The 20,756-nt window shown below is 39.3% G+C and overlaps 1 long non-coding RNA gene across 1 annotated transcript in view; it reads left to right on the forward strand.

The window, feature by feature from the left end:
• Positions 1-3,845: 3,845 nt before the first annotated feature.
• The window catches only part of LOC310741888, a 55,061-nt gene continuing 38,150 nt past the window's right edge, over positions 3,846-20,756 (forward strand). The window contains exon 1 of the long non-coding RNA XR_014538081.1: positions 3,846-3,945. This is a non-coding gene — a long non-coding RNA (uncharacterized lncRNA). The remainder of the gene's footprint in view (positions 3,946-20,756) is intronic.

The following is a 20,756-nucleotide window of genomic DNA, read 5'->3' on the forward strand; positions in this document are numbered from 1 at the left end:
ACATTACTTTTTTGGCACAAATTACAGCCTTAAGTCTTTTTGAGTTTAATGCCACAAGCTTGGCACACGCATTTCTGGACAGTTTTTTCCATTCTTTTTTGCAGAAGCTCTCAAGCTCCATCAAGTTGGATGGGGAGCATCGGTGCACAGGCATTTTCAGATCTCTCCAGAGATGTTAAATCGGGTTCAGATCTGGGCTCTGGCTGGGCCACTCAAGGAAATTCACAAAGTCGTCCTGTAGCAACTCCTTTGTTATATTGGCTGTGTGCCTATGGTTGTTGTTTTGTTGGAAGATGAACTGCTGCCCCAGTCTAGCAACCGAAAGGAACATTCCTGGTGGCACCAAACTTCTTCTATTTAAAGAGGATGGAGGCCACTGTGCTCATTGTGCTTCAATGCTTTATTGTGCTATTTTGTGTGCCCTTCCTCAGATCTGTGCCTCGATACCATCCTGTCTCGGAGGTCTCTTCCTTGGACTTCATTGCGTGGTTTGTGTTGATATTAACTGTGGAACCTTATATAGACAGGTGTGTGCCTTTAAAAATTATGTTCAATTAACTGAATTTACCACAGGTTGACTCCAATCAAGTTGTTGAAACATCTCAAGGATGATCAGTGGAAACTGAATGCACCTGAGCTCAGTTTTGAATGTCATGGCAAAAGCTGTGAATACTAATGTAAACATGATTTTTTTTATTCCCAGCGCTTCACGTTTTCCACATTTTGTTAGGTTATAGCATTCTTCTTCTCCTTTTGGGTTCTCCCCCATTAGGGGTCACCACAGCAAATCAACCGTCTCCATACTCCCCTGTCCTCTTCATCTGCCGCTTATAAAACTTCAGCTCTACTACCCCCAGCTCCGCCTCCTGTCTTTTACTCAATGCCACTGTCTCTAAACCGCAACCGCAACCGCACCACTCCACTCCCCTCCCTCTCATTACTCCTACTGACTTTCATTTCCATTCTCTCCAGCACATACCTCCACCTCTCCAGGCTCTTCTCAACCTGCTCCCTACTCTCACCAAAAATCACAATATCATCCGCAAACATCATAGTCCTTGAAGACTCATGTCTGACCTCGTCCATTAACCAGTCCATCACCACTGAAAACAGGAAAGGGCTCAGCGCCGATCCTTGATGCAGTCCAACCTCCACCTTGAACCAGTCTGTCGTTCCTACTGCACACTTCACTGCTGTCACACTGTCCTCATACATGTCCTGCAGTACCCTCACATAATTCTCTGACACACCTGACTTCCTCATACAATACCACAACTTCTCTCTCAGCACCCTGTCGTACGCTTTCTCTAAATCCACAGACACACAATGCAACCCCTTCTGACCTTCTCTATACTTCTCCATCAACATTCTCAAAGCAAATAATGCGTCTGTGGTGCTCTTCCTCTGCATGAAACCATACTGTTGCTCACAGATGTCACCTCTTCTACCAGCCTGGCTTCCACTACTCTTTCCCATAACTTCACGGTGTGACTAATCAACTTAATTCCCCTGTAGTTACTGCAGGTCTGCAGATCTCCCTTATTCTTAAATACCAGCACACACCTTCTCCATTCCTCAGGCATCCTCTCACCTTCAAAAATCCTGTTAAACAATCTTGTTAAAAACTCCACTGCCATCTCTTCTAAACATCTCTATGCTACTACCGGTATGTCATCTGGTTCAACCGACTTTCCACTCTTCATTCACTTAATTGCTTCTCTCACGTCCTCCTTACTAATCCTATCCACTTCCTGCTTCACCATCTCCACACCATTCTCTCTCTCTCATTTTCCTTGTTCATCAGCTGCTGAAAATACTTCCTCCATCTTCTCAACACACTCTCTTCACTAGTCAACACATTTCCATCTCCATCCTTTATAGCTTTAACTTGCAGCACATTCTTCCCAGCTCGGTCCCTCTCCTGGCACATCGGTACAAATCCTTTGTATTGTCCTTTTAGTGTCCAATTTCTCATACAGCTCTCATAAGCCTTTTCTTTGGTTTTCGCCACATCCTCTTTACCTGCTGCTGCATCTCCTTGTACTTCTGCCTATTTTTCTCATCACTCTGTCGATCCCAATTCTGTTTTGCCAACCTCTTTCTCCTAACGCATTCCTGCACTTTCCACCACCACGCCACACCAAGTACCTTTCTAGCTGTCTCCCTCATCACTTCTGCAGTAGTTGCCCAATTATCCAGCACCTCTTCACGACCACGAGCCCCTGTCTGACCTCTTCTCTAAACCTCACACTACAGTCTTCCTCCTTCAGTTTCCACCATCTTATTCTTCTTTCAGTCCTCACACTTCTCCTCTTCTTCTTCACCTCCAAAACCATCCTACAGACCACCATCCGATGCTGTCTAGCAACACTGTCCCCCGCCAACACCTTACAGTCTCCAATCTCCTTCAGGTTGCTTCTCCTACATAGAATATAGTCCACCTTTTTGCACCTTCCCCCTATCTTATACATAACCCTATGATCCTCCTTTTTCCTAAAATACGTATTCACCACTGCCATTTCCATCCTTTTAGCAAAATCTACCACCATCTGCCCTTCCACAATCCTCTCCTTAAAGCCACACCTACCCATTACCTACTCATCACCTCTGTTCCCTTCACCTACATGCCCATTAAAGTCTGCCCCAATCACCAATTTCGTTTATTCCTAGGTAAACCATCTACCACTTCATCTAATTCACTCCAGAATTTTTCCTTCTCCTCCATCTCACAACCCACTTTTGGAGTGCCTACACTGATGACATTTATCATCACCCCTTAAACTTCCAGCTTCACCAATATTCTCTATTATGCTTATTATGTTTTCTATATATTTAATCATGGTTTAACAGAAAACCTTTTCTATTACTGTATCGTTAATCACTTAATGAATGATTTAACCCAAATGAGCTGTCTACATTCGCATGAAAATTTAATTTGTAAACAAACAGATTCTGCAGGCATCTGGAGGCTGCCTTGCCTCATAACACCGCAAGCAACGGCATACCATCTGCTAGCAGTAACAGCATCATTAATGTTAGAAGAAAATGCAGAAGGAACACAGTATTGATCTTTTACCTGGGATTGATATATGTATTTAGCAGGATCATGTTCTTCCAGTGGCTTATATAGCACCGATCAGCAGTGAGATTGTGTGCATCAAATGGCTTAATAACCTCACGCCTTTAAAACAAACTGATAGTGTTTGTAAAAACTAAAGTTTTTTGAATTTCGAAAAGGTGGTTATATACCTCCAGTCAATTTATTGATATTCTTTAAGCCGCTGTGCATCCTCTCAGGGTGCAAAGCTCATTAGAGTTCTTTTTTAGTTTAGACACTGGGATGGCTGCATGAAAGACATAAAGACCAAATAAGAACCTGTTGCCAACAATTATCCAGTCAGAATAAAATCTTTAACATCCAGAATTGCTACTTTAGCACTAATAAATATACTTTTTGGTACTGAGTGGTGGAAAACAAGGACATCTGTCTCTAGCAAATTATGTAGCAGTGTTCAATCATATTTGCATATTTAAATGAAATTTCACTGAAGATTTAAATTGTGAGGAAAAATAAAAGCTGACATTCTGTATAGCTTAACTGATTCAGGGGCAAGTAACTCATGCTTAAAGAAGATCGAAGTCACTAGATCAGGGGTCACCAACCTTTTTGAAACAGAGAGCTACTTTTTGGGTACCAATAATTGTGATGGGCTACCAGTTTGATACACACAGTTTTCAGTTTGAGCTGAAACAACAAATTTGCTCAATTTACCTTTAATTACCGTAATTTCCGGACTATAAAGCACACCCAAATATAAGCTGCACCCACTCAATTTTACTAAGATTTTTATTTTTAACATAAATAAGCTGCACCTGTCTATAAGCCGCAGGTGCCTAGATTGAAACTAATGAACTTTACACAGGCTTTAATGAAAGACAGTGTCTGTAACACGGCTTGTATCTAAACAGTAGCCTACCAAGAAAGTCATTGTTCACTGTCTTCCTCCTTCCTTTCACAACTATTTCTCTCGGGAGTTTTTCTTTTGGCATCGTCGTGCGTTTAAAAATCACCATCGGTGAAGCTTTTCTCCCGATGCCGTGCAGCTCAGAACACAGGTGAAGTGTGTTTTTTCATGCCCGGTTGTTTTCAGCGTGACGAATGATTCGCATTTCCTGTAGACAGTAGGAGTGAGCGGCAGGTCAAACGTCAGAAGAACATCATCCATATTTAGGATGTGGTGTGGCCCGATTCAGTGGGAACGCATCTGAGTTAATATAAAGAGTTTCATTGGTTACCTGAACCCGTTCTGCAATTTCAATGTTATGGGGCTAATAATTATCAACAATGATTTAACAAAGTAGGAAAGGGTTATATTTAGAAAAGGCCCTCGGCCTTCATGTGGTCCATTGCGGGCTACCTGGTGTGGAATAATGGTGGTAAGTGATTGGTTGTAGCAAAAAAATGGTCAGAAGCTCTGTTCTTAAAAAGGTTTAAATCCTGACAGCACCAACCTTCCACTGCTGGGCCCCTGAGCAAGGCCCTTAACATCTTATCTTCTTACTTGCAATTTTTTCTGATTAAGGGCTTTTGCCATATGCCATAAATGTAAATAATAGTCAGTGATTAGGTTGTTAATGTTCAGGTATTGGGGACCAAAGATGCCAAAGTGATTGGTTGTTGGAAAATTAGTCACATAGTGAGTAGATGAGTTGACTGAACGTAATCTCTGAAATAATGTATGAGAAGCTGTGATTTAAGCTGGAGACCCCTTAGCGACTGAATTATTTGCTGCTAGACTTTTAGACAAAAATTATAACTCTAGAAAACGCCAAATCTAACCACACACAAGCACACATGCAAGTAAGCACTCATCTTAGGGTAGGATGCTTTTGAAGCACCTCATGTGTAAAAGTGAGGCATGTAAAGCCTAAATACTGCTTATAAGGGTGACATGCTGACAGAGAGTCCAGCTGCAGCACATCCTTTATCAGAGAGAAACAGCCCAGTACTGTACCATAAAGGAATTTAAATGATCCCACCTAAATAGCTCTGCTAAAAAAGCTTAGGAAACTGAAGCAAACAACTGAGTTATGATATCCTTAGGGAACTGCCACTACACCACATATTTCAAACTGACCCTCTGTGCCTAAGGAGGTCACTGCAAAAGCCAGAAAACCTTGTCCACAAACTGTCTTGCTACAAAAACCCCATGGTGCAAAAAATAAACAACCATATGTCAGCTCCAACACTGAGGGAATCTTTCAGCTTCTCCCTGATTCAAAGGACCATGGTAAGCTGGCATTTAAGACAAGGCCTCTCAAGTGTTCATGTGGGTCCATGAAAAAAATCTTATTGCTTCAAAACAGGCCTCTGGAGGATTAAATGCTGTGCTTTGTGACCTCTGTGTAAAGACACACATGTTAACAAGATACCTAAACAGACTGAATAAAACTCCAAGCCATGCCAGCCGTACTTTGGTTTTAGAACAGCTTGTTGCAACGTTTTTTTCATTGCATAACATCTTGAAAGTGTCATGCAGTTCCTAAAAGAAGGCAAAGTGTTTGAGAAAAAAAAATTCCCAAAAAACTCAAAATGCTCCAAGTGCTGAAGAAGTCTATATAAAACTGAACAGCTGAATTAATATATCCAATGTTTGTCTATAAACCACCTGGGTAACAAGAGCCTCCAGCAGGTCCTTCTAAAAAACAAATAGAGTAGTAATGCTGGGGAAGGACTGGAAAATAGAATGGCTGTGGAATTTTGTGGAAATTTGATTGGAAAAAAAAATCCTCTTGAGCAAATTCCTGGCTAGTTGCCACTACCAGATGTTCAAATCCTGAGCTCCCATTATGTTTTCACACAAGAAGAGAAACCCCCTCAGGACCAAGCTGAATAAGAAGTCTACTAAATTTGATTTACTCAAAGAATAATTGATTTAAAATGCTTGAACTTACAACAGCAGAATTGCAGATGCGAGACATTTCCGTTCTATATGCTATATTTATGGGTCAAATACTGTAAATGACATTAAACAATATATATATATATATATATATATATATATATATATATATATATATATATATATATATATATATATATATATATATATATATATATATATATATACACAGTGAGGAAAATAAGTATTTGAACACCCTGCTATTTTGCAAGTTCTCCCACTTAGAAATCATGGAGGGGTCTGAAATTGTCATCGTAGATGCATGTCCACTGTGAGAGACATAATCTAAAAAAAAAAATCCAGAAATCACAATATATGATTTTTAAACTATTTATTTGTATGATACAGCTGCAAATAAGTATTTGAACACCTGTCTATCAGCTAGAATTCTGACCCTCAAAGACCTGTTAGTCTGCCTTTAAAATGTCCACCTCCACTACATTTATTATCCTAAATTAAATGCACCTGTTTGAGGTCATTAGCTGCATAAAGACACCTGTCCACCCCATACAATCAGTAAGAATCCAACTACTAACGTGGCCAAGACCAAAGAGCTGTCCAAAGACACTAGAGACAAAATTGTACACCTCCACAAGGCTGGAAAGGGCTACGGGGAAATTGCCAAGCAGCTTGGTGAAAAAGGTCCACTGTTGGAGCAATCATTAGAAAATGGAAGAAGCTAAACATGACTGTCAATCTCCCTCGGATTGGGGCTCCATGCAAGATCTCACCTCGTGGGGTCTCAATGATCCTAAGTAAGGTGAGAAATCAGCCCAGAACTACACGGGAGGAGATGGTCAATGACCTGAAAAGAGCTGGGACCACCGTTTCCAAGGTTACTGTTGGTAATACACTAAGACGTCATGGTTTGAAATCATGCATGGCACGGAAGGTTCCCCTGCTTAAACCAGCATATGTCCAGGCACGTCTTAAGTTTGCCAATGACCATTTGGATGATCCAGAGGAGTCATGGGAGAAAGTCATGTGGTCAGATGCGACCAAAATAGAACTTTTGGGTCATAATTTCACTAAACGTGTTTGGAAGAAGAAGAATGATGAGTACCATCCCAAGAACAACATCCCTACTGTGAAGCATGAGGGTGGTAGCATCATGCTTTGGGGGTGTTTTTCTGCACATGGGACAGGGCGACTGCACTGTATTAAGGAGAGGATGACCGGGGCTATGTATTGCGAGATTTTGGGGAACAACCTCCTTCCATCAGTTAGAGCATTGAAGATGGGTCGAGGCTGGGTCTTCCAACATGACAATGACCCGAAGCACACAGCCAGGATAACCAAGGAGTGGCTCTGTAAGAAGCATATCAAGGTTCTGGCGTGGCCTAGCCAGTCTCCAGACCTAAACCCAATAGAGAATCTTTGGAGGGAGCTTAAACTCTGTGTTTCTCAGCGACAGGCCAGAAACCTGACTGATCTAGAGAAGATCTGTGTGGAGGAGTGGGCCAAAATCCCTCCTGCAGTGTGTGCAAACCTGGTGAAAAACTACAGGAAACGTTTGACCTCTGTAATTGCAAACAAAGGCTCCTGTACCAAATATTAACATTGACTTTCTCAGGTGTTCAAATACTTATTTGCAGCTGCATCATACAAATAAATAGTAAAAAAATCATACATTGTGATTTCTGGATTTTTTTTTTTAGATTATGTCTCTCACAGTGGACATGCACCTACGATGACTATTTCAGACCCCTCCATGATTTCTAAGTGGGAGAACTTGCAAAATAGCAGGGTGTTCAAATACTTATTTTCCTCACTGTATATATATATATATATATATATATATATATATATATATATATATATATATATATATATATATATATATATATATATATATACGTATACCAAAGAAGAGGTCAACAACTATTCTGTTTAATGCAAGTTATTCTCTTGATCTTATCCCAGTATTATGTACAGATCATCTTATGTACACAACATCTGTACATCTTCAGATATAAAATATTGAAATAATTTTCTGCATCCTTATGTCATTCCATATTCATTATTCTATACAATGCAATTGGGCTTATAGTTAAATCTAGGACTCTAGCTTACCACTCTGGCAGAAAAGCAACTTTACATTTACATTTACATTTGCGGCATTTAGCAGACGCCCATATCCAGAGCGACGTACTAAAGTGCTTTGAGTCTCTAGTAATTAATAAATCTACACTGGTATGCTAGATTACAAACTTAATATAAATATAACCCTTGAATTCTACAAACTTGGAAAGTGCTAATTTAAGTATTTCAGGAAGAGGTAGGTCTTCAGTCGTCGCTTGAAGATAGTCAGGGACTCTGCTGTACGGACATCTAGGGGAAATTCATTCCACCACCTTGGTGCCAGAACAGAGAAGAGCCTTGAAATATACTTACCTCTCATTTTGAGAGAAGGTGGTACCAGTCGAGCAGTGCTGGAGGATCTCAGACAGTGTGGTGCAGTGCGAGATGTGATGAGGTCACTAAGGTAAGATGGTAAGCATCAGTGTTTTGAATCTGATACGTGCAGCTACTGGAAGCCAGTGAAGGGAGCGCAGCAGTGGGGTGGTGTGGGAGAACTTGGGCTTGTTGAACACATGTCGTGCAGCTGCGTTTTGGATCATTTGTAGTGGACGAATAGCGTTCAGGGGAAGACCTGCCAGCCGAGAGTTGCAGTAGTCAAGTCTCGAAATGACAAGAGACTGAACAAGCACCTGGGCAGCCTGTATGGAGAGAAATGGTCGAATCCTTCAGATGTTATAGAAAAGAAATCAACAAGAACGAGCAACATTAGCGACATGTGGGAAGAAGGAAAGTTCATTGTCCATAGTTACCCCAAGGTTACGAGCAGTGGCTGAAGGGGAGAGCAGAAAGTCATGAAGTGTTATTTGGAGATCTTGACCTGGAGATGAATCACCTGGGATGACCAGCAGTTCTGTTTTGCTGGGGTTGAGTTTTAGTTGGTGAGCACTCATCCATTAAGATATGTCTGTCAAGCATGCTGATATCCTAGCAGAAGCTGTGGTATCTGATGGAGGGAAAGAAAAGATTAGTTGAGTGTCATCTGCATAGCAGTGATAAGAAAACCCATGTGGGGATATGACTTCACCAATGGAGTGGGTATAGAGGGAGAAAATGAGGGGACCAAGTACCGAGCCCTGTGGAACACCAGTGGTGAGTCTGCATGGGGCAGATGTGGATCCCCTCCATGTTACCTGGTATGAGCGACCTTCCAGGTAGGAAGCAAACCATTCCCATGCTGTTCCACAGATGCCAAGGCTTTTGAGGGTTGACAAAAGTGTCTTGTGGTTAACGGTGTCAAATGCTGCTGAAAGGTCCAGGAAGATAAGTACAGATGACAGCTTGGCTGACCGAGCAGCATGCAGTTTCTTAGAAACAGCCAAAAGGGCCGTCTCTGTGGAATGTGCCGGTTTGAACCCAGACTGGTTAGGATCATGGAGGTTGTTCTGTGAGAGATAGACAGACAGTTGGTTAAAAACAGTGCGTTCCAGAGATTTAGAAAGAAAAGAGAGAAGTGATACCGGTCTGTAGTTCTTGATGTCTGATTGATCCAGAGCAGGTTTCTTCAAGATGACCCTTGCTTGCTTGAAGGTAGTTGGTACATAGCCAGATGTTAATGACCCATTAATGATTGTGGAGATAAGGGGCAGGAGATCTTGTGTGATGGTCTGAAGCATAGTTGAAGGGAGTGGATCCAGAGGACAGGTGGTGGGATTGCAAGATTGGATGACTTGCAGTATCTCATCTTCTGTTAAGGTTGAGAAGCTTGACAGAGACGTAGTGGATTGTCGGCTGAGTTGTGTAGTCATTGTTGGGGAGGTCTGGCATATTTTCTTAATGTTCTCATCATAGAAGGAGGCAAAGTCATTAGCAGTCAGGGAGGATGGAGCAGGTGCAGTAGGGGGGTTGAGTAGTGAAGAGAAGATGCTGTGAAGCTTACGAGGATCTTGTGCAGAGGCCTCAAGCTTTTCCTTGTAGAAGGCAGTTTTGGCAGAAGTCACCTCCAAAGGAAATTTGGTCAGGAGTGCGCAGTAAGATGCGAGGTCTACATTGAGTTGTGATTTTTTCCACTTCCTCTCTGCAGATCTGAGTTTTCGTCGATTGCTGCGCAAAACTTCTGACAGCCACGGTGTGGGACAAGAAGTCTTCTTGGGTTTTGTAGTCAAGGGGCAAAGGACGTCCATTGTTGAGGAAAGAGATGAGAGGAAGAAGTCTGTAGCAACGTCTAAGGGTAGAGAGGAAAAGGAGTCAGGGTCGGGAAGAGATGAAAGAGTACAGGAAGCTACAGAGGAGGGAGAGATAGAGTGAAGGTTAGGACGGATAAGAGAGACATGTAAATAATTTTTAGGTTGAATAGGAAAAGTGATTAAAAAGGAAACCAGGTGATGATCAGAGATTGGAAGTGGAGTGGCAGTCATGTCTGTAGCTGGAGTAGGGCGGGTGAAAACCAGGTCCAGGACATTTCCTCCCTTGTGTGTTGGAGGGCAGCTGTTAAATGTCAAGGAGAAGGTATTCAGAAAAGGAAAGATGACTGAAGTTTGTCAGATGGGAGGTTGAAGTCACCAAGAACTGTGTGTCCAATAATTAGAAGTATATCCTTGTAAACAAAAAAATAATAAATCAACACTTCTTATAATGAGGTTTAAATTATATGGACTTGAAAGTCCCTGAAAACAAGTTGTACTATTAAAATAATAACATATTGACCGGGTGCATTAATATAAACCTCTGCTTAGACCTGCAGCTGAGACTACTGTTTGTAAGTGTTGTGCTGTGTCAGAATATCAATCACTGCTTTTGGAGCAATCAGAGAATAATCGTGGTATTCAGTAAATGAGCGCAAACTAATATTAATAATAATAATATTTCTATTGCAAAGATTTTTCTTTTAAACAAAAACGTCTAGAGCAACCCTGGAATTTAAATACAGTCTCATGCAAGTACATTATGTACTTTTAGAAAGAAAAATCTTCCAAGAATAAGGATATATATGAAAAATTAACAGTATATTTTGTCTCACTGTAGCAAGGAATAGGCAATACACTGTGCACAGCATTTTCCACACAGACTTCTATAAAAAAAAAAAAAAAAAATCTCAGCATTTTTTAATTAATTCATTGATTCCTACCTCTCAGTTAATCCATCCATCCTGATTAGAAGCCGTGATCTGCAGAACTGAAATTCCACTGATATTTACAAATGTCAGGACAGTAATCCTCCAATCCCTTTAGGCTGTAACAGCTAATCCTTGACAAAATTGTTAGCAAGGCCACTGCTTTTCAGAGTAGGAGAACGCTGGAGGGCATGACAGCACTAAGAGAGAGTAACTTGGTATCACTCAGGGAACTAATGATGAGATGAATGCAATGAGGATTGAGCTTCTCATGCAAACAACAAAAACATAGACATCTGGACAATTTAAATGAACCCAAGCAAATGAGTATAATTCCACATCAATAGCAATGCAATCATAACAATATTCTGTACAGTCTCTTGTGGAATGTACACTCTACACTTAGCTCTGTAATGTGTTCACATCTTACAGGTTTATACAAAGACTGCAAAAAAAAGAAAAAAGAAAAATAAATATATAAAATAAGAATACGTACACATGGAAAATACTGAAACCTCTTTGAGTAATGTGTTTTCAAACACGGGGTAGGAGGAAAGTTCGTTAAGTTAAATGTGAATAATTTATCATACCAGTGTCTCGACTCTCTTTGTTCTCTATCCAAAGGATATGCATTTTAAGCTTTAATACCATTTGTGGTTGGACTTACGCATGCATGATCAAATAATCCCCAGTCTTGGGATTTTCAAAGGAAAACTTGTATTTTTTTAGCTGAAGAAGTTATCTCGGCCACATGGGCATGTTGTCTTTTCTCATCTTCCCCCAGTCTGTTTTTTAAAAAAAAGCAATAAAGAAATGTGTTCTGGGTGTTTAAAAAAAAGCTCTCTGCAAGAAAGGCTTAAATTATTCATACCGTTAAACTTTTATTTTGTTAGACATGTACATTATCAATATATGCATGAAACCAGTTAGTCCATGTCTTAATAATGAGGCCAAAAATAATCTGTGATTTCTTTTAGGTTATTAGATAAAGAGACTCCAGGAACCAGGCATGTAAAACCTCAGTATTAGATAAACCTGCAGTGAAGCTGACCAAAAATATATCATCTTAGGATGGGCTTATTAGTTATATTCATAGTGAATAGTTTTGTTTAACACAGAGTTGCAAACATAGGAATTTAGTTGCTAGATTTTGCCCTTTAGTGACTTTATAAATCTAGAGTAGTAATGCGAAACAACCAACTAGTGACAACTTTTGTTTTCCAGTGAACAATCACTGACCACTACAGTTCTCAATAATGGATTACTGGTTATCACTGTTCTCAGTGACCAACAACTAATTACTGTTGTTTGCAAAAAACAATCACTGAGCCCCATCATTCTCAATGAGTAATCACTTCTGATCAATATTTATGAGAATCAATGATCAAAAGTGCTTCTAAGTCAAATTAAATTTATTTTATTTTATTCCTATTGGAAGCCCAATATCTTAACCACGGAGCTATCACTTAATAATTTACTCCTAATGAGCAAGAAAGTGGCACCGGTGGCTAGGAATAACTGTTTTAAATGGTATGAAGAACAAACCCTGAGAAAAAACAGCCTCAAAAGAAAACCTGTCCTCACCTGGGTGACACCAAATGACCAATTATTAAAAATTGTCTACAAACAACAGATTTATGCTTAACATTGTTCTGAATAGCCAATGTTCTCACTTATCACCATTTTCTCTCTCTCTTTTTGCTCTCAACAAATAATCACAGACAAGCATCGTTTGTCACAACCACATGCACACGTCTTAATTTTTTTTAAAAGCTGTTGTCTTGGCAATTATTACAAATAATAAAAACAGTTTTATTTATTTAGTTATTCCATATGCAACTGTATAGACCTTTCATATATTCACCTTCATATACTCACTACCAGTGCATTCAGAAAACAACGTTTTACCATGCAAGTAAACTCTCTTTCTTTCGGCTTCTCCCGTCAGGGGTCGCCACAGCGGACCATCCGCATGTTCAATTTGGCACGTTTTTACGCTGGATGCCCATCCTAACACAACCCTCCCCATTTATCTGGGCTTGGGACCGGCACTAAGGCTTGTGCAACCCTAATGGCTGGGGTTGGTTCCCTGACCGGGGATCGAACCCGGGCCGCAGCGGTAAGAGCGCCGCATCCTAACCACTAGACCACCAGGGAACCTTGTTTAACCATGCAAGTGATCATGACAATTCATTGAATACTCTAACTAGGCTGTCATTTGGAGACTTCTAGCAAAATGTTCAGGGTGCCTAATCTAATTTCCCTTTTTTGGGGTAAAAAAAAATTTAGACAACACTGAATACATCCAGTAATTTGTGATAATTGAGATCATTTCAGAAGCAACCAAAAACTTTTACATCTATTCTAAGCATGAGTGATTAAAGTTAATTTAATTCAGGCTGTGGAAGCATGTCAATTATTCAATGTATTTATGTCTTGCCTTACAATATTCATGTGCTTCAAAATGTGGCATTTATGAGCCAGTTAATTAACAACCAACACTGAAAATAAAACTAACCTCAACCTTATATTTGAAAGAGCAGAACTTTGTGGAGTAGAGAATGCTTTTAAACTCATGAGGACTCTATTAGCTTTAGTTGAAGTTGGATTGCAATGCCCCTGGAGATTTAGTGGGTAAAATCAGTGGATTTATCAGGATCCGGAGATCTAGCTCGTGATGCATATCAAACAGGAATCAGTGCACAGTGGCTTATCAGTTAAGGTTTCTCAGGGATTCCACAAATACCCAAGAGGAAACAAGGAGCATTCCATGCAGTTTTGTGGTTTAAAATCTCTTGATCATTTATTAATTTAGTGATTGTATTTCAAAAACAGAAGTTCACCTGATTGATGCTAGAGCTGCACAGACCTCTAGCTTAGCCAGGCATTTAAAAAAAAAAAAGATGAAAAGGAATGCTGGTAGCATTAAAGAGAGGCAAAAGGAAGTTCAACAAGTTGCTTTAAAGCACAAAAAAATATTCCATTCTCGTGGTTGTATATAAGAAATCAGTCCAGGAAAGATCTGCCTGCTCTGTGCACCATATGCCCATAAACGAGGAGCAGAAGCTGAACAAATAACACACACGCATCCATTGTTTCCAAGAAAAGAAGCGTGAGAAAGGTGAAGTGAAACTAGGTACCTGTGCCAGTCCAAATCCTATTCTTTGAAAGTAGGTAAAACAAGAGGATGGTTTTTCACTGAAAGAGGGCAGAAAGGACTATGACTTTTGTCTTTAAAGGAATAATTTCTCCTTTATTTTTATCATTTTATATTATATATATATATATATATATATAGCTTAAAGGCACTGAAAACTCAGAATGAACATTTATAACCTTGCACCATTCATTGAATTGATTGAGATTGTGAGCAAGTGCTAGCTGCAAAATGTCTGCACAGAGTATTATAACAGACTCAGAATATGCTTTATGTGAGGGGAAAGTAGTGCTTGAGAAGAATGATCTGTTAATCTGAAAAGAGAATCATTAAAATCTCTGCTGTTGACTTTACCGGGCACCTAAGCTGAAACAATGTTTGAGAATCAGTGACCTCCAAATTTCCTCATATATGGATCAGTCTAAAGCAGGGTTGCCCAATACGCTGATCGCGATCTACCGGTCGATCGCAAAGGTAATGTGGGTAGATCGCATGACATTAAAAAATTTAATATTTATTTATGCATTTTTATAGTAGGTAGATCATTTTGACTTGGTCATTTTATAAGTAGCTCGCATGCTGAAAATGTGTGTGCACCCCTGCTCTAAAGCCTTTTTCTGTTATAGGTTGGGTAGTCTGTTTGTTGCTGTGCTCGGAGTATTAAGAAAAAGGTTTTAAAAGTTATAAAGCTGTAAAAGAGAGTCATAAAACTAGGAGCAGCCGTTTGGTAGATGCCAGGTTACTATCCTGCACAGCCTGGCTGAAGTGCAGAAGAATCAGCCTGTGAATGTTTATAAGGGATACAAGCAGAGTTTATAATTAATGAATAGCTGTCAGGGTGGAGCAGACAGCTAAAGGTTCCATGGAAAAGCAGATGTGAGTAACAGCTAACATGTAGATGCACATGTGCTTCAAGAATGTGGGCAATTTATCACAACAGCAGCACAGCAGAGGACATGGCTAGAGCCTGTCTTTCTTTCCATGCAAAAGAGGCTATAAACCAAAGTGAAAATCCATATCCATGAGGTTTATAACTCTCAGCATCTGGTCTATTACCATACGTGGGGGCTGTGTGATCTACCAGCAAGCCGAGCAAAGACAGAAAGCCTTTTGGTGGCGAAATTTGTAGTGATTAAAACTGTGTGAAACAGCACTGTCACATGTCAGCGAGATACAGTTTGTTTACAGACATATGTATAGACTAAGAACCCTGATGGAACCCAGAAACAGGTTATGAGGTTCCAGTTCATCACAGGGCATCACGCATGTACAACACTTAGGGGCACTTTATTCCACCCAGGACATCTATTGGCATGTTTTGGAAAATTGCTAAAAAATAGGTGTGGGTGTACTCATGGATAAAAACTCATGAGGACATGGGAATAACATGTAAAGAAACTCCACACAGTCAGTACATCGAGCTCAGGATCAAACCCAGGACCATGGAGCTATTAGGCAGCAATGTATCCATGCTGCCACATGTTCTATTCTTATTTAGTTTAATTACCTTTTCTTCACAACAACCCCAGCTGTCACAATCACACTTTTCCCACTATGTGTCTCATTTCAATTGGCAACAGCATCATGTGTTCTTCACTTTAATTTTAGTTTGGGTTCTGTCTCTACGTTCGACTCGTTATTCCCATGTAGCAAACTGATGTTGGCTAACTGTTGGGTCAGCTTTAGCTCTCAGTTGCCAACAATGCCCCAGGGTAAACAGATATTAAGACACTTTTAAATGTAATATTCGGGCCGGTTTCATCAATAAATATGTTTGTTTAATTACACAATTTTATTGAACACAGGAACCACTTCTTTTATTCATATAAGGATAATACAAATGAGGCAATAGTTTATTAAACATGCATTGTAACTAACTACATGTACCTAAATAAATAAATAACTAACAATAAAAGTAATACATAAAAGTTAGTTATAGAATTTTTTTAAAAATAACATTTAAATCCCAATTCTTATACCTGGGGTGCTTGGCTTTAAATCTCTTGTGCTGCTGTCATTTGGTGAAGTCTGGGGATGGTGAGGATGACTAGGCACTGAGCTATAGGGAGTGCTCTATTTAGGAGTAAAAGCTGCAGATGCTCAGCTCCTGGATCATTGATTTCAGATGAGTCTTGTCTGCTGCCAAATATCTGATTTGTCTGTGGAGTAATTCAGGATGTTTCCAGGGCTTTTACTTGTGCTTGTGGCTGATGGGCTAGGGCCAGATTTGACACTGATCTCGTGTTGACATGGATGCTGCAAATGAATATCTGAGTCACAGTTGGATAATTGAGGCAGAGAGCACATAGTTGGTACCACTCACTGTATGGTAAAATACGAAAGGATTCAATGCAGGCAAAGCAGATGAGAATAAATGTCCAGTAAGAGTGGCAAGCAAACAAGCTTATTGCCGGCAGTAATGCTGATGAGAGAAATCCAAAACCAATGCCAATGGACAGAAAGCCTTGAAGTATAATATAAAAAAATGTTTGTATGTATGTATTTAGGTGAAAAGGAATGAGAGGAGGCTATCTTTTTCTTTAGAGTGCAAAACAACCTGACCATGCTCATATGCTGCTACATGGAAAACAACATGTTACCTGAATTAAGTTGTTGAAAAAATGTTGGAAAAAAAAAAAGCTTGTTATGTGTGTTATTTATTGCAAAACATCTCAGCCTGCAAGCTTACAAGGAGGTAATATTACACACTGCCCTTGGAGGTCAAGAGGGGTGAAATACAATGAATATAAATGTTGTTTTTTTTTCTAATAAATGTGTGATAATTTGTGATAATTAGAGAAACTAAGCTCAGCACATATCAAAATTTGTTAGGAGACTAATTTGCAGCGTTTCTGAAAATGTACATGGATCATGTGAACCTGAACACAAAAAACACAAGGGTTAAATGATCACCATTATGTATGTTTGCTGTTGCTCAAAAGGCTGCCCACATATAATGACCTTTTATTCATTGGCTGTACCCACCTGACCTCCTGTTACCAACCAAGAGCATCATACTCGTATGCTGAAGATAAACACACTCCAATAGTACAACTGGGGGCTTAATTACCCGGCATAATCTCATCATTTTGTTTTCTAAACAGGGTAATGAACAGTCTGCTAGCATTGCACGGCTAATTGCCATGATTGTTGAGGACAGAGTCGCTGAGTGGAAAATGAAAACCAACAGCGAAGGGTAAATTAAGCCTTTCTGTCCACAGCTGAACTAAAATATCATCCCTCAGGCACCAATTCAGCCTCTATGTCACAACACTGACCTTTTTACACACGTCTCACTGAACATCGGTGCTCAAAAATAACAAAGTGAGCATTGAAATAAAGCCTCCCTGTGCATGCTAGATTAGTATAATATTTTGTGAATTCAGTTATAAACTATGGTCAACTGGGAGATTGAGTAATCTGTGGTTTGTTTGTGAAAACAAGGTATAAACAAGTTATTTTCTTTTTTTTCATGTATTTGATATTATATTCAACAAAAGTTGCAAATTGGGGAAGATGTATCTTAATAAAAGATAAAAAAATAAATAAAATTTCAAAATCAGGCTATTCTAATTTTAGGATTCAGAAAGGAGAGGTGGGGGTTGGGTGACATCACTTCAGTAAGGGGAGATGAATCCAAATAATTAAAATTATGGATGACAAAACATGGCCTCAGAAGCCCAATTCCAAAAAAAAAAGAGAAAAGAAGTAGGGGGAAAACGTGCAGAAGATGTGTATGCAGCTCTAATAACTGTATTTCATTTACAGTGGGGCAAAAAAGTATTTAGTCAGCCACCAATTGTGCAAGTTCTCCCATTTAAAAAGATGAGAGAGGACTGTAATTTTTATCACAAGTACACTTCAACTATGAGAGACAAAATAAGAAAATAAAATCCCTCTGGCAATGACAGAGATCAAACGTTTTCTGTAAGTCTCCACAAGGTTTTTACACACTGTTGCTGGTAGTTTGGCCCATTCCTCCATGCGGATCTCCTCTAGTGCAGTGATGTTTTGGCGCTGTCGCTGGGCAACATGGATTTTTTGGTGGCTGACTAAATACTTTTTGCCCCACTGTAGGTTATGCTTTTACGCATAGAGCAACAATATTTCTTTTAACTGCATAATGTTATAATTTATAGTATGTAGTTTATCAGAATGTGTGTAGCTTTCAACAAAACAATTACAACCTAGCTAGTCTAGTTGGATTGTAGTTAAAACAGCACTTATTGATTTGATTACCTTTAATCAAGGTGATGTCATACAGGTTTTCTGTGATTGTATTGAATAGGTCCCAGAGGTGGCAAAAGCACCCACATACTTCACTTAGAAGTACAGATACTCATGTTTTAAAATACTCAGGTAAAAGTTGAAGTACTGACTATACTTTTCTTACTCAAGTTAAAGTAAAGAAGTTTGGGCTCTGACATGTACTTAACTTAAAAGGTAGCCATTATTAGTAACAGTTTTAGTGTCACACTGGCATGGGCATAAATTACATTTAACAGTAGGGGGGGGAAAATAAATATAAAGTTTCTCATGAGCAGTTTTTGAAGGGGACACATATAATACAGTCAAATTGTACTTATAAAGACACAGTATCCCCACAGTGAAAAACTTTGCTTTTATCATTATTATTGTAGCATGGAGACTGCATCATTATGAATATTTTCAAAGTTTTTCTCAGGTTCAATGACAAAGCAAAACAAGGAATTAAAAAAAAAGTTTACATTTATTAAAAATTAATTAAGACACTTAAGAACAAAATAATAATTGATTATAAAAATACAGTTCGGACGTAGCACAGTGCTCATTTAGTAAATGCACAGCTAAACAATATGCTGATTGTGTGTTAATGTTAAATTAACATTATACCAAGTGGCCCCAATAAAACCCTGCATGGGAAACGGCTTTGGCGTGTTAGTGTCAGTGCACTATGCTACAAGCTATTGTAAACAAGCTAACGTTCACTAGATAAGTCATATTTTAATCGCTAATAGAGCAGATTCATGAAAAATTATATCAATAATCAGCATTTTTGCCGCAACTAATTTATGAATGAGTCTGCATCAACTACATTAATCGCTTTGTTTAAAGTGAATAAAATACCCTAGTTAATGGAGTTGAACATTAATTGAGTCGCAGACACACACCTGACTCGTGTGTGTAGAGTAGGTGAGATGAACTGGGAACTTACACAATTATTTAGGTATGCATACATATATGTTTCACAATAGAGAGTGCAATATTTAAAAAAAAAAATTTGGGGGGTAGACAACCCTCGGATGGGGGGGGACATGTCCCTTCTGTCCCCCTCGGGATTTACGCCCATGCACACTGGTAACTGGACCTCACTTCATATTAATATTAGCGATGTCAATGAAAATATTTAATCGCGACTTGTTCACACATTTTTATCTGTTCTATATGTACCTTAAATTAATACTTTTTACATTATTTAACTCTAATCAAAATGGGCATGGACAAATATGGATGCTTTATGCAAATCTATGTTTATTATTAGTAAAACACAACAAAAAATGAAGACAAAATATTCTTGTAAATATTTTAAGTGATTATGGTGTTTTAAATGACGTAAATCATCACGAAAACAAACGGAAACATTGCTATGTTGTATGGTTTAGAGACAGTGGCATTGAGATAAAGGCAGGAGATGGACCTGGAAGTGGCAGAGTGAAGATATTACGATTTAATTGGGAGTGACGAGGATGGACAGAATTAGAAACAAATTTATTAGAGGTACCGCGCATGTAGGACGCTTTGGGGACAAAGTGAGAGAGGCTCGATTGAGATGGTTTGGACATGTGCAGAGGAGGGACATGGTATATCGGTAGGAGAATGCTGAGGATGGAGCCACCAGGAAGGAGGAAAAGAAGAAGGCCAAGGAGGAGGTTTTTGGACGTGGTGAGAGAAGACATGCAGGTAGTTAGTTTGAAAGAGGCAGATGTAGAGGACAGGGTGGTATGGAGATGGATGATCCGCTGTGGTGACCCCTAATGGGAGCAGCGGAAAGAAGAGGAAGATCAGGATACCAAACGGAACCGTTGCTGTTTCCACACAGACGGTTATTTGGGTGATCGGAGAAACTGTACCTCTTCTAACTTTAATACGAATTACATAATCAAAAAATATTTGATTTTGTTATGAATTGGTTTATTTAAAAGTAGACATTTATTATGTCTTAAGGCAAATATTAACTGAGATTCAGGTGTGTCTGTGAAGAGAGATGAGAGAGAGAGAGAGAGAGAGAGAGAGAGAGAGAGAGAGAGAGAGAGAGAGAGAGAGAGAGAGAGAGAGAGAGAGCGTGTGTGAGAGAGAGAGAGAGAGAGAGAGAGAGAGAGAGAGAGAGAGAGAGAGAGAGAGAGAGAGAGAGAGAGAGACAGCTCTTATCTGTAAAACCAAAAAAGACAGAGTAATTTAAGTTCCTTTCACCCTTTAGGGATTTAATGTTGCCTTTTATATATTTATTTATTAATATTTTCTAAAT

Source organism: Silurus aristotelis (genome assembly GCF_946808225.1).
Source record: "Silurus aristotelis genome assembly, chromosome: 2".
NCBI classification, from domain to species: Eukaryota; Metazoa; Chordata; class Actinopteri; order Siluriformes; family Siluridae; genus Silurus; species Silurus aristotelis.